The 12,736-nt window shown below is 50.7% G+C and overlaps 1 long non-coding RNA gene across 1 annotated transcript in view; it reads right to left on the bottom strand.

The window, feature by feature from the left end:
* Positions 1-12,312, bottom strand: part of LOC108541783 (uncharacterized) — a 52,483-nt gene extending 40,171 nt beyond the window's left edge. The window contains exon 1 of the long non-coding RNA XR_001889068.1: positions 12,031-12,312. This is a non-coding gene — a long non-coding RNA (uncharacterized LOC108541783). The remainder of the gene's footprint in view (positions 1-12,030) is intronic.
* Positions 12,313-12,736: the final 424 nt, after the last annotated feature.

The following is a 12,736-nucleotide window of genomic DNA, read 5'->3' as shown; positions in this document are numbered from 1 at the left end:
GAATCCCAAGTGCCCTGCAGCAGCCACAAACCATAGTTTAATAGGACCTTGGCCATCATAGTGTCCCCCAGTTAAGTGCTGTGTGGAATTCCATGCCTTTGGATCAGGCATTCTGTATGTCCCTGGAAAGTGATGCTAACTAAGGCTCTGTGGTGAGGAAAGGCAAACCCATGCCCAGAATAAGTCTCTATCCCTGTAGAGATGAACCATTGGCCCTTCCAGAATGGAAAGGGCCTGATGCAGTTGACTTGCCCCAAATGATGTGTTGGTCTCAAGGAATAGTGCCATTTCAGGGGCTCAGCATTGGTCTCTGTTGCTGACACACTGGACATTCAAAGGCCCCTAGGCTTTTCTGCCATATCACATCACAGTGATCTCCAAAAGCCCTCTTTTTTTTTTGAGACGGAGTCTCCCTCTGTCGCCCAGGCTGGAGTGCAGTGGCCGGATCTCAGCTCCCTGCAAGCTCCGCCTCCTGGGTTTACGCCATTCTCCTGCCTCAGCCTCCCGAGTAGCTGGGACTACAGGCGCCCGCCAGCTCGCCCGGCTAGTTTTTTTGTATTTTAGTAGAGACGGGGTTTCACCGTGTTAGCCAGGATGGTCTCGATCTCCTGACCTCGTGATCCGCCCGTCTCGGCCTCCCAAAGTGCTGGGATTACAGGCTTGAGCCACCGCGCCCGGCCAAAAGGCCTCTTAAAGAAGGGCCATGATGATGCTTTGAGCTCCAAGTGTTAATGTCAACTCAAACTCTGCATCTACACTCAAAATGTCTTGTTATCCCCATTTCTCTAGTGAATGATCACCTAAGGGGCCATAGGTCTCTTTGGGGGGAAAAATGAAGGAGTCATTGTGGCATACACTTGCTGCAATTCTGCAAAGTCCTTCCTCTTAGAGAGCTGGCCACCTCTTTAGTCAATAGTTCTCAAACCTAAGCTAATTTTCAGATATAGAACCATTCATTTCTAAGGGAAGCACCTGTGAGGGACAATGGGCAGGGAGGCTAGAGAGGTTGGGAGGGCTGTCAGACGATGATGGGGGTGGACTGCTGTGAAAGAGAGAGGGAAGGAAGGAACAAATATGTTGAATAAATTATAAACATCTGGTGCATACTGGGCACTGAATGGCTCCCAAGGAATCTCTGGATGAATACAGTACAGCTCAGCCCCCAAAGAACTCACAATCTAAAGTAGACACAGACTATTTGTCGTAAGCAGAATAATCCCCACCCCCCTTCCCTGAAGATGTCCATGTTGTAATCCCTGGAACTTGTGAATATGTCATCTTACATGGCAAAAATTAAGGTTGCAGATGAAATTAAGGTTGCTGACCGAGACATTATCCTGGATCAGTCCAATGTCATCACAAGGGTCCTTATAAGTAGAAGTGGGAGGCAGAAGCAAATGTCAGAGAAAGACCCAACAGGAAACTCAATAGGAGAAAGACTTAATGAGCCACTTTCTGATTTTGAAGATGGAAGGAGGACGGACGTGAGCCAAGAATGTGGCAACCTCTGGAAGCTAGTAAAAGGAAGAAAATGGATTCTCCCTCAGAGTTCCAGAAATGAACATAGCCCTGCCAACACCTTGATTTTAGCCCAGTAACACCCATTCTGGACTTCTGGCCTCCAGAATACTAAGAATAAATCTGTATTGTTTTAAGCTGCTAAATTTGTAGTAATTATTACAATAGCAATAGGAAACTAATAGGACTATATAATGAACCACAGTGATTCGTGCAATTGCATTGTATTTGTACAACAGCTGTGTACAGGGGGCAGGAGCTCAGAACAAGCAAATTGGATAGGGGATGGCCTAGGGAGAAATAAGAGTGAGACAGAGGGGCAGAGGTGCAATGTGATATGCAGAGGCAGCTGCTGCAAGGCCAAGAGGGACACTCACACATGCAAACATATAATCCTGTGCACACACATGCAACACAAACAAGGGCATACATGTTCTCACATATACACACCCTAGTGTTATTGGCACTTACACATGCAGACTCTTTCTGACACAGGCCCACCCACTGCCTGGATTCCACCTGTTTTTGGTGACCTCTCTTGTATTAGTCCATTCTCATGCTGCTAATAAAGACATACCCAAGGCTGAGTAATTTATAAAGGAAAGAAGGTTAATTGACTCACAGTTCAGCATGGCTGGAGAGGCCTCAGGAAACTTACAATGATGGTGGAAGGGAAAGCAAACATGTCCTTCTTCACACGGCGGCAGCAAGAAGAAGTGCTGAGCAAAAGGGGGGAAAGCCCCTTGTAAAACCATCAGATCTCGTGAGAACTCACGATCCCAAGAACAGCATGAGGGTAACTACCCCCATGATTCAATTACCTCTCACTGGGTCCCTCCCATGACATGTGGGCATTATGGAAACTACAATTTGAGATTTGGGTGGGGACACAGCCAAACCATATCAACTCTGTCATCTCTGAACACCATATTTCCTGAGGGCAGCTGAATTTAGCAGGTGGGGACAGGGCTTGTCTACCACGGCTCCATCACTAGCCTTCACCTGAACAGGAGGTACACTGGGAGGCTGAGACTCACCAGTGGGGGGGCAGCTGGAAATCATTTACCTGCCCAGCATTTTAGTATGTGCGGTGTCAGGGTAAGCCCTGACCTTGCACATGTTCTCCCAAATCTCAGTCTCTCCCCTCACAGCTGTATGATGGAACCTATTATAAATGAGCTGGTCACCCAAAACCAGTGTGTCCATCTTCCTATGCATTTATCTGTCCATTTTCATTCATTCAACATACATTTATTGATGCTTCTTCTGTGTTAATGCCTGCTCCTGGATACTTTGGACCCCAAGTAAAATAAGCTACTATCCAAGATATGATTTCTGGTATAACCAGAGCTATGATAGGGTGAGAGCAAGTAGGAGCCTGCAGAAAGATGGGAGGAGCTCATAGCCCAGCCTTGGGGTAAGAGACGACTTCCTGGGTAAATGACATTTCGGCCAAGTAGTAAAGAATAAGATCACTGGGCAAAGGTGAAATCAGGAGGAGCAAGGAAAAGAAGTTAAGTCAGGTTTGTGATGTGTATTTTAGAAAGATCTCCCTGGTGAGGATGGTGAACTGGGACTGGGAGGAAGGCAGGCCAGTGAGCAGCTGCTGTAATTATCCCAACCTGAGAAGGCAGTTGGGCTAGATAGACGTGGGAGCCCCAGAGACATGCCTGAGGTGGTATCTGTAGGATGTAGGGCCTAACTGATGGGGACAGAGGGGATAAAGGGAGAGAGGGACAGCTGAAGACTGTCAGGTTGATGCCTGGGACATCTAAGAATGGCCCCAGTCTCAGAGTCAAGTGCCAGGAGTAAAGAAAGGATAACCAGGCTGGGGGCACCCAGGCCCTGGTGCTGACTTCAGCAGCAGGCATATGCTTCCTTGGGGAGGAGTCAGCTGGTAGAGAGGGTATGTGCAGCACTTCCTGGATCTGGGAGGGGTTCCCCAAGTCACACACACACACACACCAATCACACATCTTCTTGGCTTAGAGAAAGAAGTTAAGTAGCCCCTCCCCATTTTAACAGCTGAGGAGTCCATGATTTCAAGAGGTTAAATGACCTTCTCCAAGGCCACAGAGCAGTGCCTGATGGAACTGGGATTTGAACCCAGGCTTGTCTGACTACATCCTGTGCTCTTCTCCCCAGTACCAACAGGTCAACCAGGCCAGTCTTGGCACCAGAGAATTAAGAATACAGGGGACCTCTGACCTCTACGTCACACCCAGTCTGGCCAGGCCACTTACAGGGCCATTCAAAGCCAGGACTGCCTCACCCTCTTAGACAATGGACCAGGACATAAAGTTCTCTTTGTGGGTAGAATAAGTTTGGGCCCTCCAAGGAGAGGCGGAAAGGCCCCACAGCTAACTTAGCCCTCTCATACCCACTCCACACCATGGCCACCCACCGCACAGCTGGAGCACCTAAGTAGTGCATCTCCTAGTCGGCAGGTGAGCAGGAGGAGCCCAGGCCCAGCCCAGTTCAGCACATCCCCACTGTCACACAGCTCAGCCATAGCTGGGCCTTCCAGGAAATCCAGACCTGGGCAATTAGAAACAGAGAGCTCAGGGCTTAGAATGAGATACTCTGCAGGATCCTGGTGAGGATCTGGCCCTGTCTGAGCCTATTTCCTCATCTGTAAAACGTGAAGTTAGGCTTATTTATCCTACAGCTCCCACAGCTGCAATGGTCTTTTTGCATCTCCTCTGCAGTCCCTGGCCTCATCCAAGCCTAAGAGTTGAACAACAGATGCCTGGTCCCTACGGAAAGCCCCCAACTCTGGCCTCAGCAGATCCACCTCCTCACTCCCCACAGGTCCCCCGAGGTTCAGTGCAGCCCAAGCCAGAAGAATGTGAACCATTCCCGGCATCTCCTCCCCTGTGGCCAGCCCAGAGAGGGGCTGGAGCCTCTGGGCCCTTCTGACAGGAAATTAGCTGGGCCTGGCCTTCCCCACTACCAGCTGCTCTGCTGACCCCGACCCTGTGTTTTCTGAAACTTGATACTGCAAATTTCAAAGACTCTTCTCCATTCCCTGGAGGCCTGGCTGAGCTGTGTGTCTAGTGGGGCCTCCAGCCTACGCGTGGGCCTGCCTTCCTGTCCTGGAAAGGGCCCTGGCTAAGAGTGGGGCAGGGAAGCCTGAGGCCCAGCCCCTGCCATGACCCTGAGCAGGGCCTACCCCCAGGCGATTCATTTCCCCATCTCCAACCCCAAATATTTCTTTATTTATGTTACGTGCAGAGTGGCTGCAACATGAAGAATGGGTTGGAGGGACACAAGAGGGGCAGTGGAGAGACCACCTCAGATGCAACTGTGATGTTTCAGGGAAGAGATGGTTTGGACTAGGATGGGATGGTGAAGATGACAAAAACTGTAGACTCAAGAGATATTTAGGAAGTAAGATGAAGAGATACTGGTGATGGTTTGGCCATGAAGGCTGAGGGACACAGGTGTCAAAGGGCCTGCTAGGTTTCTGAGTTGCCCACCTGAATGGATGGTGGTATCTCTCCCTGAGATGGTGAACACCAAAGGATGACCAGGGTTGGGTTGAGGAGGGAAACTATCCTGTTTGGCCTTAGTTAGAGGCTGAGGCGCCTTTGAGCTGTCCCAGTGAAGAGGCTGAGCACTTGGATATCCAGAGAGGAATAAGCTGAAGATACTTATTTGGGAGGGAGAAAAGTAGATGGTAGGTAAGGACATGGATAAAACTGCCAAGAAGGAAGAGTATTAAGTAAGAAAAGAGCCCAGCCTGTGCCTTAAGGACACTAATGTTCAATGGCCAGGTAAAGGAGGAAAAACCTGGAATAGAGGGTGAACAGAGAAAAAGCAGCTGAAGATATAGGAAGAACCATAAGCATGTTGTGCCTTGCAATGAATGGAGAAGAGTGTTTCAAGAAGCAAGAGAATGTTTGGATGCTGCTGGAAAATCTAAAAAAAAGAGGAGAATGTAAAATGCACTTTGGATTTAGTGTCCTGAAGGTCACCTCACCAGTGTTTTAGGGAGTGCTGTTTCGGTGAAGTGAAGCCTCTACGCCAGACTGTCATGGACAGGAGGCACGTGAGGTGTGAGGAAAGAGACAGTGCTCTGGAGACGTTTGACTGTGGGTGAGAGGAGGGTGGGGCAGTAGCTGCAGTAAGACAAGGAGTCAAAGAAAGGGGCTTTTGTTGTTTTTTAAGGTAAGTGAGATTCAAGCATGTTTAAATGTTGATTAGCAGAATCTTGTTCAGATGAGAGGTTGACAATGCCTAAGAAAACAGGGACAACAAACATAAAAGTGTTTTTGACAGAGCAGGAGGGCTTGCCAGGGCCCCTCAGCAGGGTAGGGCTCAGAGGGAACATCTCCAATGCTTTGAAGCTGGCTCCTGGGCACTAGGCTGGCTGTGGCACTGCCTCTGAGTGCTCTATATGCCCCACAGCCAAGGCCAGCACCCTTGGATGGCCAAGTACATGTACCTTATGGACCCTATTCAACCCTAGTTGAGGATGGCAGGGGTTAGAGATGACCGGACAGACCATGGTGGGCCGTGATGTCCTAAACAAGGGTGCTACATCCCTGGGAGAAGAGCCATGGGCCTCTAGGCCTATTGTGGACATTGAGCCCATTGCCAGTGACAGGATGCCTGGAGCCCTGCTGGATGGCATCCCTAAGTCCAGGGTCCCCAGATGCCTCCATTCCAGCTTGGCAATACCATGTTGGCTCTACTGGCATGGGACACTCCCAGGCATACCACAGGGTAGTGGTTCTCAGAGGACGGCCTCTAGACTGGGAGTATCAGCATTACCTAGAAACTTGGAAATGCAAACTCTGAGGCCCCAACACAGATCTATCAAATCAAAAACTCTGGAGGTAGAGTCCAGCAGTGTGTGTATAACAAAGTTTCCAAGTGACTTTGAGGTACCACTTCTCTAAGATATCAAGCCTTTCATCCCTCCATTTGCTGTCCGTCGAGTAACCTAAAATTCACACATCTACCAATCTAAACAGCCATCATCCAACTGTCCATTTCTCAGTGCAATTCAACCATCTGTCCTAGTCAGTCTGAGCTGCTGTAACAGGACATCCACAGACTGGGTGGCTTATAAGCAACAGAAACGGATTTCTTGCTGTTCTGAAGGTTGGAAAGTTCAAGATCAAGGCACTAGCAGATCTGGTGTCTGGTGAGAGCCTGCTTCCTGGCTCACAGAGAACTAGCTATCAACAATCCACATTCACATTCTGTCCAGCCACCTGTGCCTCTCTATCTAATCTCATGTAATCTAGTCTATCGTCAGCCTAAATAGTCATCATCCTAAATATTTCTTTATTTATGTTACAAACATCTACTCACTATCTTCACAACTCATTTATGATACAAAAGAATATCTAAGCTCTGGTACCCACCACACCCACCTCCCCTTTCTAAGGAAAACAGACACAAACATTTCTTTCTGCTTAAAGTTTCAGGATCATATCATGTGTATTAAGTGAAATCAGTTCTATTTCTCTGGGGAGCAACCCTGACTGGACAAGGGGCAGGTTCTTGGGGTTCCTCAACTAAAGGCAACTGTGTTTGTATGTGTATAATCTTAATATACATACACACACACATATATAGTAGCTTAACTATTACATACAGATATGATATATTCTATAGATATAGATCTGTCACACATATGTGTACATATATAACTTCAATAGCTTGCCATAAAACTCTGCCCAAATGAGGTTGTCTGTACTGAATGGTGACAGACTTAGCCAGTCATAAACATTCTCTTCCTTCATTCTCTTCCTTGGAGAGTATGAATGTTTGGTATCACTGAGAAGTCAGGTCACTTCAAGCTCCAGTTCTATCCTAACAATGGTAAGCTATGTTCCAGTTTTCAATGAAGCCTGCTGAATACGTCTGCTTTGAAAGAGTGGGATTTAGAGTGACCTTACAGCTCAGACAGAAACAACTGTGCTGGGGGCATGACTCTGCAACCCCGCATTTAGCCCTCATTATCCAAGACAAATGTCAAGCTGCCTCTGCTGGAGGGTGGAGCTAGATGACCACACTATACCACATATCCTACTTGTCCACAGCTGATTTGAGCAGGGCCACCTCACCAGAGGGAGGTAGCACCCATATCCCATCCATCAGCAAATCCTGATTACCTTCAAAATAAATCCTAAACTGGACCACTTATCACTGCCCTCACTACTGCCACCCTGGTCCAAACTACCAACATCTCTCACCTGGATTTCTGCAGTCGCCTCCTAAATGGTCTCACTGTTTGCCCCCCTTTCCCGCCTTGTCCCTTTCAGTCTATTCTCATCACAGTAGCCAGAAAGGTCCTTTTTAAAATCTAAGATCATGTCATTTCTCTGTTCAATATCCTCCAATGCCTCCCCTCCTTCTTACAGTAAAAGTCTAAGTCCTCACAATGGCTTGTAACACACTTCATGATCTGTCCTGCTACCCGTCTGACCTCATCTTCCACCATCCTCCCCGTGTTCACACAACATCAGCCACACCAGCCTCACTGATGTTCCTCACACAGTGCCACAGAGTTCCCACCTCAGGACCATTGCACTTGCCATGCCCTCTTCCTAGAGCATTCTTCCCCCAGATATCTTCACGGCTCACCCCCTCAATTTCTTCAGATTTCTGCTCAAATATGACCATATCAGAGACACCCTCTCTTAGTATCCTACATGCAGCAGAAACCCAACCCCTCCCCAAACTGCTCCCTGCTTTATTTTTTCCATAGCATTTAACGTCAGCTCACATATAACTGCCTACTGTCTCTCTCTCCTCATTAGAAAGTATGCTTCATAAATGCAGCAACTTTGTTTTGCTTGCTGTCTATTTTTCAACACGTAGGAGCTTTGTTGAGGTACAAAGAGTCACATAAATAAGCACTTGGTAAAAACGTGTGGAAGGAATGAGTACGAGTGGCTGAGAGTAGACCATGAGGAAGAAAATCAAGCAGAGGGAGCCTGCTGAGACAGGAATGAGTACAGAGAAATGTGGGAAAGAGAGGAACCTTGAGGTCCTCGGGAGATGGAGAGAAGAGCTGCTGTTCCTGACTTTCCAGTTCCAATCTTCACAAGGCCTGAATGTCAGTGCTCTCTGCAAGGTTGTCCATTGTATTCTCACAATTGTACCCCTCATTCTTAAAAACATTTGGAGTTTTCTTTGTTCCTGGCAACAAAAACAACCTTGACTTGAGCAGTGTCCTTCCAACCATCCATCCACCCATCTCTCCATCCCCACATGCCCTCCTAATCATTTATACTTCCTTTTTATTCCTTTTTTTTTTTTTTTTTGAGACAGAGTTTCACTCTTGTTGCCCAGGCTGGCATACAATGGCGCAATCTCAGCTCACTGCAACCTCCACCTCCCGGGTTCAAGCGATTCTCCTGCCTCAGCCTCCTGAGTAAGTGGGATTATAGGCATGCACCACCACGCCTGGCTAATTTTGTATTTTTAGTAAAGACAGGGGGTTTCACCATGTTGATCAGGCTGGTATCAAACTCCTGACCTCAGGTGATCCTCCTGACCTCAGGTGATCCGCCTGCCTCGGCCTGCCAAAGTGCTGGGATTACAGGAGCCACCGTGCTTGGCTGATCACTTACACTTCTAACCATCTGTCTACAGATCAGTCCACTAGTCCGTTCATCCCTATAAGCATCCATTATCCTAGAGTCCAGCCATCACCCATCGATCCATGTAACCAACAACTATCCATGCATATGTGGATGGATAACCTCCTTTCATAACCTCCAGGTAGAGTGGAGTCAGCTCATGAAGGATCTCATCACAGGGCTGAGGCCATCCAACTTTAATGCTGAAAAGTGGGAAGCTATGGAAGGATTTTGAACAGGAAAGTTATATAGTTGGATCTGTATTTTAGAAAAATAACTCTGGGCCGGGCGCGGTGGCTCAAGCCTGTAATCCCAGCACTTTGGGAGGCTGAGACGGGCGGATCACGAGGTCAGGAGATCGAGACCATCCTGGCTAACACGGTGAAACCCCGTCTCTACTAAAATACAAAAAACTAGCCGGGCGAGGTGGCGGGCGCCTGTAGTCCCAGCTACTCGGGAGTCTGAGGCAGGAGAATGGCGTGAACCCGGGAGGCGGAGCTTGCAGTGAGCTGAGATCCGGCCACTGCACTCCAGCCCGGGCGACAGAGCAAGACTCCGTCTCAAAAAAAAAAAAAAAAAAGAAAAGAAAAATAACTCTGACATCTATGAGCAAGACACTTACTGTCTAAAGGCAGGAAGACCAGTTGGGGTAATATTAAAATATTCCAGATGATGAATTAGGGCAGAGGCACAGGGGCTTCAGAAAAGAAGATTCAAGGGAGAGACAGGGAAGCAGGTCTGGGAACAAGCCCAAGCCAGAAGGGCAGGCCTAGACAAAAAACTGCCTAACAGGGGGCCTCAGTTTTGCAACCACCAGCTCAGCCCAGGCACTGTGTTTGCCCCAGATCTCAAGTGGGACCAGGCCTCTTGCACATTCTGCACATTTGGGGCAGAGTTCCCAAGAAGCCCAATCCAGAACCAGTCTTCACTGGGCCCTTCAGCAGAGCACTCTGTCCTACATCTCAAGTATCTAAGTGATATGTCCAGAGTACACATTCCCCCACCAACTCATCTCACAGCTCAGCCCTGGCTACAGAAAGCAAGGGCCTCTTCTCTGTTCATTTTCTTCAACTCCTCAGAGGTTGGGCCTCTGGCCCAGTGAAGTCAGGGTCTGGGAGGTAGCCCTGGCTCCCTGCCCGCCCACAGAGGCTATATTTGGAGCAAGACAACTCCCTCTGGACACAGAGCTTGGGACCCACCCTGCAGGGCTGCCCCAACCAATTTTACCCAGTATCCATGCAGTGTGATTGTCACTCACGTTTTCACTTGTTAGTTCATTCATTTGTTTACTCATTTATTCATTCCACAAACATTTATTGATCTGCTGGTATGATGCAGCAGGTACAACAGGATGTGCGGTGGGCGCATATCTGTATATGTGTATATATGGTTCTCTCTAAGCAGGGATGGCAGAACATACTCTGGGTGCCCTCCCTCAGGGTTCGGTAGTGATGATGACTCACACTCAGGTGTATATGGATCTGTGGGGACCTGTGTGCAAGTGCATGCTGGCACGTGCTCTCTGAGGAGGTAGCTATGACTCAGTGGCACGTGGCATCTGTGGGTACCTGTGTGGATATGTGTCTGAGTGCAGGCATGAGCATAGACGCTAGCTCCTCAGGGGGTGGGGGAAGTGGTTGTGACTCAGCTGCACATGGTGACTGGGAGCCTACAAGCCAGCTATGACTTTATGGCTTTGCTTATTTGCCAAGCCAAACAGTTAGTGTTGGGCACAAATATTCTATCAGAATGTGCATGGAATAAGTCCTGAGCCAGCGACCTCCAGCAGGCAGGAGAGACTCAGTAGTCTTGGCCCAGCAGCATGTGTCCCCACCTGCCCCTCCACCGTAGGTATACAGGTCCTACCCTCCCCTCTTCGTCCTCTCCACTCCTGCCTCCTGGAGACTCAGCGAGCGCGTCCCTCATTGACTCTACATCACCCCTCACCCACCGGTCCCAGGTGCACACACGAGACCAGGCCCAGAGGTACAGGGCTGTGGCCGTCAAGCTGCCAGCCCAATCCATTTTTCTACCATACCAAAAACCCCTTCTTTTCCAGACCCCATGACGGCGTCTTACTCCAACATCCTAGCCCCAGTTGTAGGCTCGGCAAGCCCGCTCCAGGGCCCACTTCCCATCTCGGCGGCCGCAGACCCGCTGCCTCCCCATCGGCGCGGCCCCATCTTCACCTCTGAGCTCCTTGCCCCTCTCTCCCTGGCTGTCTCTGTCCTTATCTGTCCCGAGTCTATCTTTGTCTCTTCTCGAGCCGGACTGTCTGCAGCAGAGGCTTCACCAGAGTGGAGGTGCTGACAGAGTGGGGGTGTGGGCAGGACACTCTGTGTCCCTTCTTGAGCCTTATCGGGAAAACTTAAGTCACTGCTCAGGGCTCAGACTGGAATTTCGCCCTAGATGACCTTGCTGGGTCTGCCGGGGGCCTCCGCGGGGACAGCCAGGGTCAAAAGAGTCAGGAAACAGGCCCCTGCTTGTGGGCCGCCAGCCCGCCCTCATCCCAACCAGGCCGCCTGCAGCGCCCTCCGCGGGAGACGCCGGGGAGGGGAGAGAAGGGAGAAGACGGGAGGGGCAGCCCCGTCTTGGGCACTCGTAGGGACCAGCAGGAGGCCTTGTGGGGCTGGAGTCGTGACCACGGATGCCGCAAGGCCACAGGGCCCTCCTCGGGGTCCCGGCCGGAAATCCTCAGGGGCCCGAGGAGGAGCCCGGGCAGCCACCTGACCACCTCCCCGCAGGCCGCAGGCAGGCGGCGCGCCGTACCCGCGGGGAATGCGGGAAGAGGCCTTCGCGTCTGGACACCTGGGCTTCGTCCCAGAGCCGTCACTGCTGTGTCCCCTTGAGCAATTGCCTAGCTCCCTAAGCCTCACTTTTCACACCTGGAACATAGGAAAATTGCGCCCACCTTCTGGGTCGTGGCAGATAAAATGAGTTCACGTCAGGGCTGGCTCTCAGGAGGCGCTCAGTGCCCGTGGCTTTCCTCCCCGGTGAGCAGAACCCCGGGGCAGCTACCCGAGCCCTGGCACCCAGAGCGGAGCAGCCAGGAGCGGAGCCGCCACCGCACACCCGATCCGACCCGACCCTGGTCGGCCCTGCGCGCCCCGGTCGGGGATGGAACCTGCGGGCGCGGCGCACGCCTGCCACCTGGCGGCGAAGCCACCTGGCCGCCCGTCCCGCCCACGGCCGCGCGCGTGCGCAGGCCTGCACCACCCAGTCGCCCCCACCTCGCCGCGCCCCGCCTCCCTCGCCCAGGGACCCCCTAGGCCACGCCACGCCCCTCCAGCAGCCCAGCGAACCCCCTTGGCCGCGCAGACCTGCGCCACCAGGTCGTTTCCTCCCCTCCCCTCCTTCCCTCGAAAACGTGTGCATTTCGTTACCCTTACACCTGGAACCGAGGTCATTTCAGGACCTCCCAAGAAGGGTCAGGATGGTGGGATTAGCCTCAACGGGGCGCGGACGCAGGTTGCGCGGTTAAACCGCGCGTTGCTGTTTCAAACAAACCTAAATGTAGGCCTGGAAGGCTGTGTACTGAAATCCTAGCGCTAGGTTGGTGCAAAATTAATTGCGGTTTTTGCCATTGTCGGTTGTCTGCAGAGTGAGATTATGGCGAA

The sequence above is a fragment of the Rhinopithecus bieti genome, unplaced genomic scaffold, assembly GCF_001698545.2.
Source record: "Rhinopithecus bieti isolate Rb0 unplaced genomic scaffold, ASM169854v2 scaffold_20891, whole genome shotgun sequence".
In the NCBI taxonomy this organism is placed as follows: domain Eukaryota; kingdom Metazoa; phylum Chordata; class Mammalia; order Primates; family Cercopithecidae; genus Rhinopithecus; species Rhinopithecus bieti.
The sequence above is the reverse complement of the archived record's forward strand: the minus strand, read 5'-3'. Positions and strand labels throughout refer to the sequence as shown.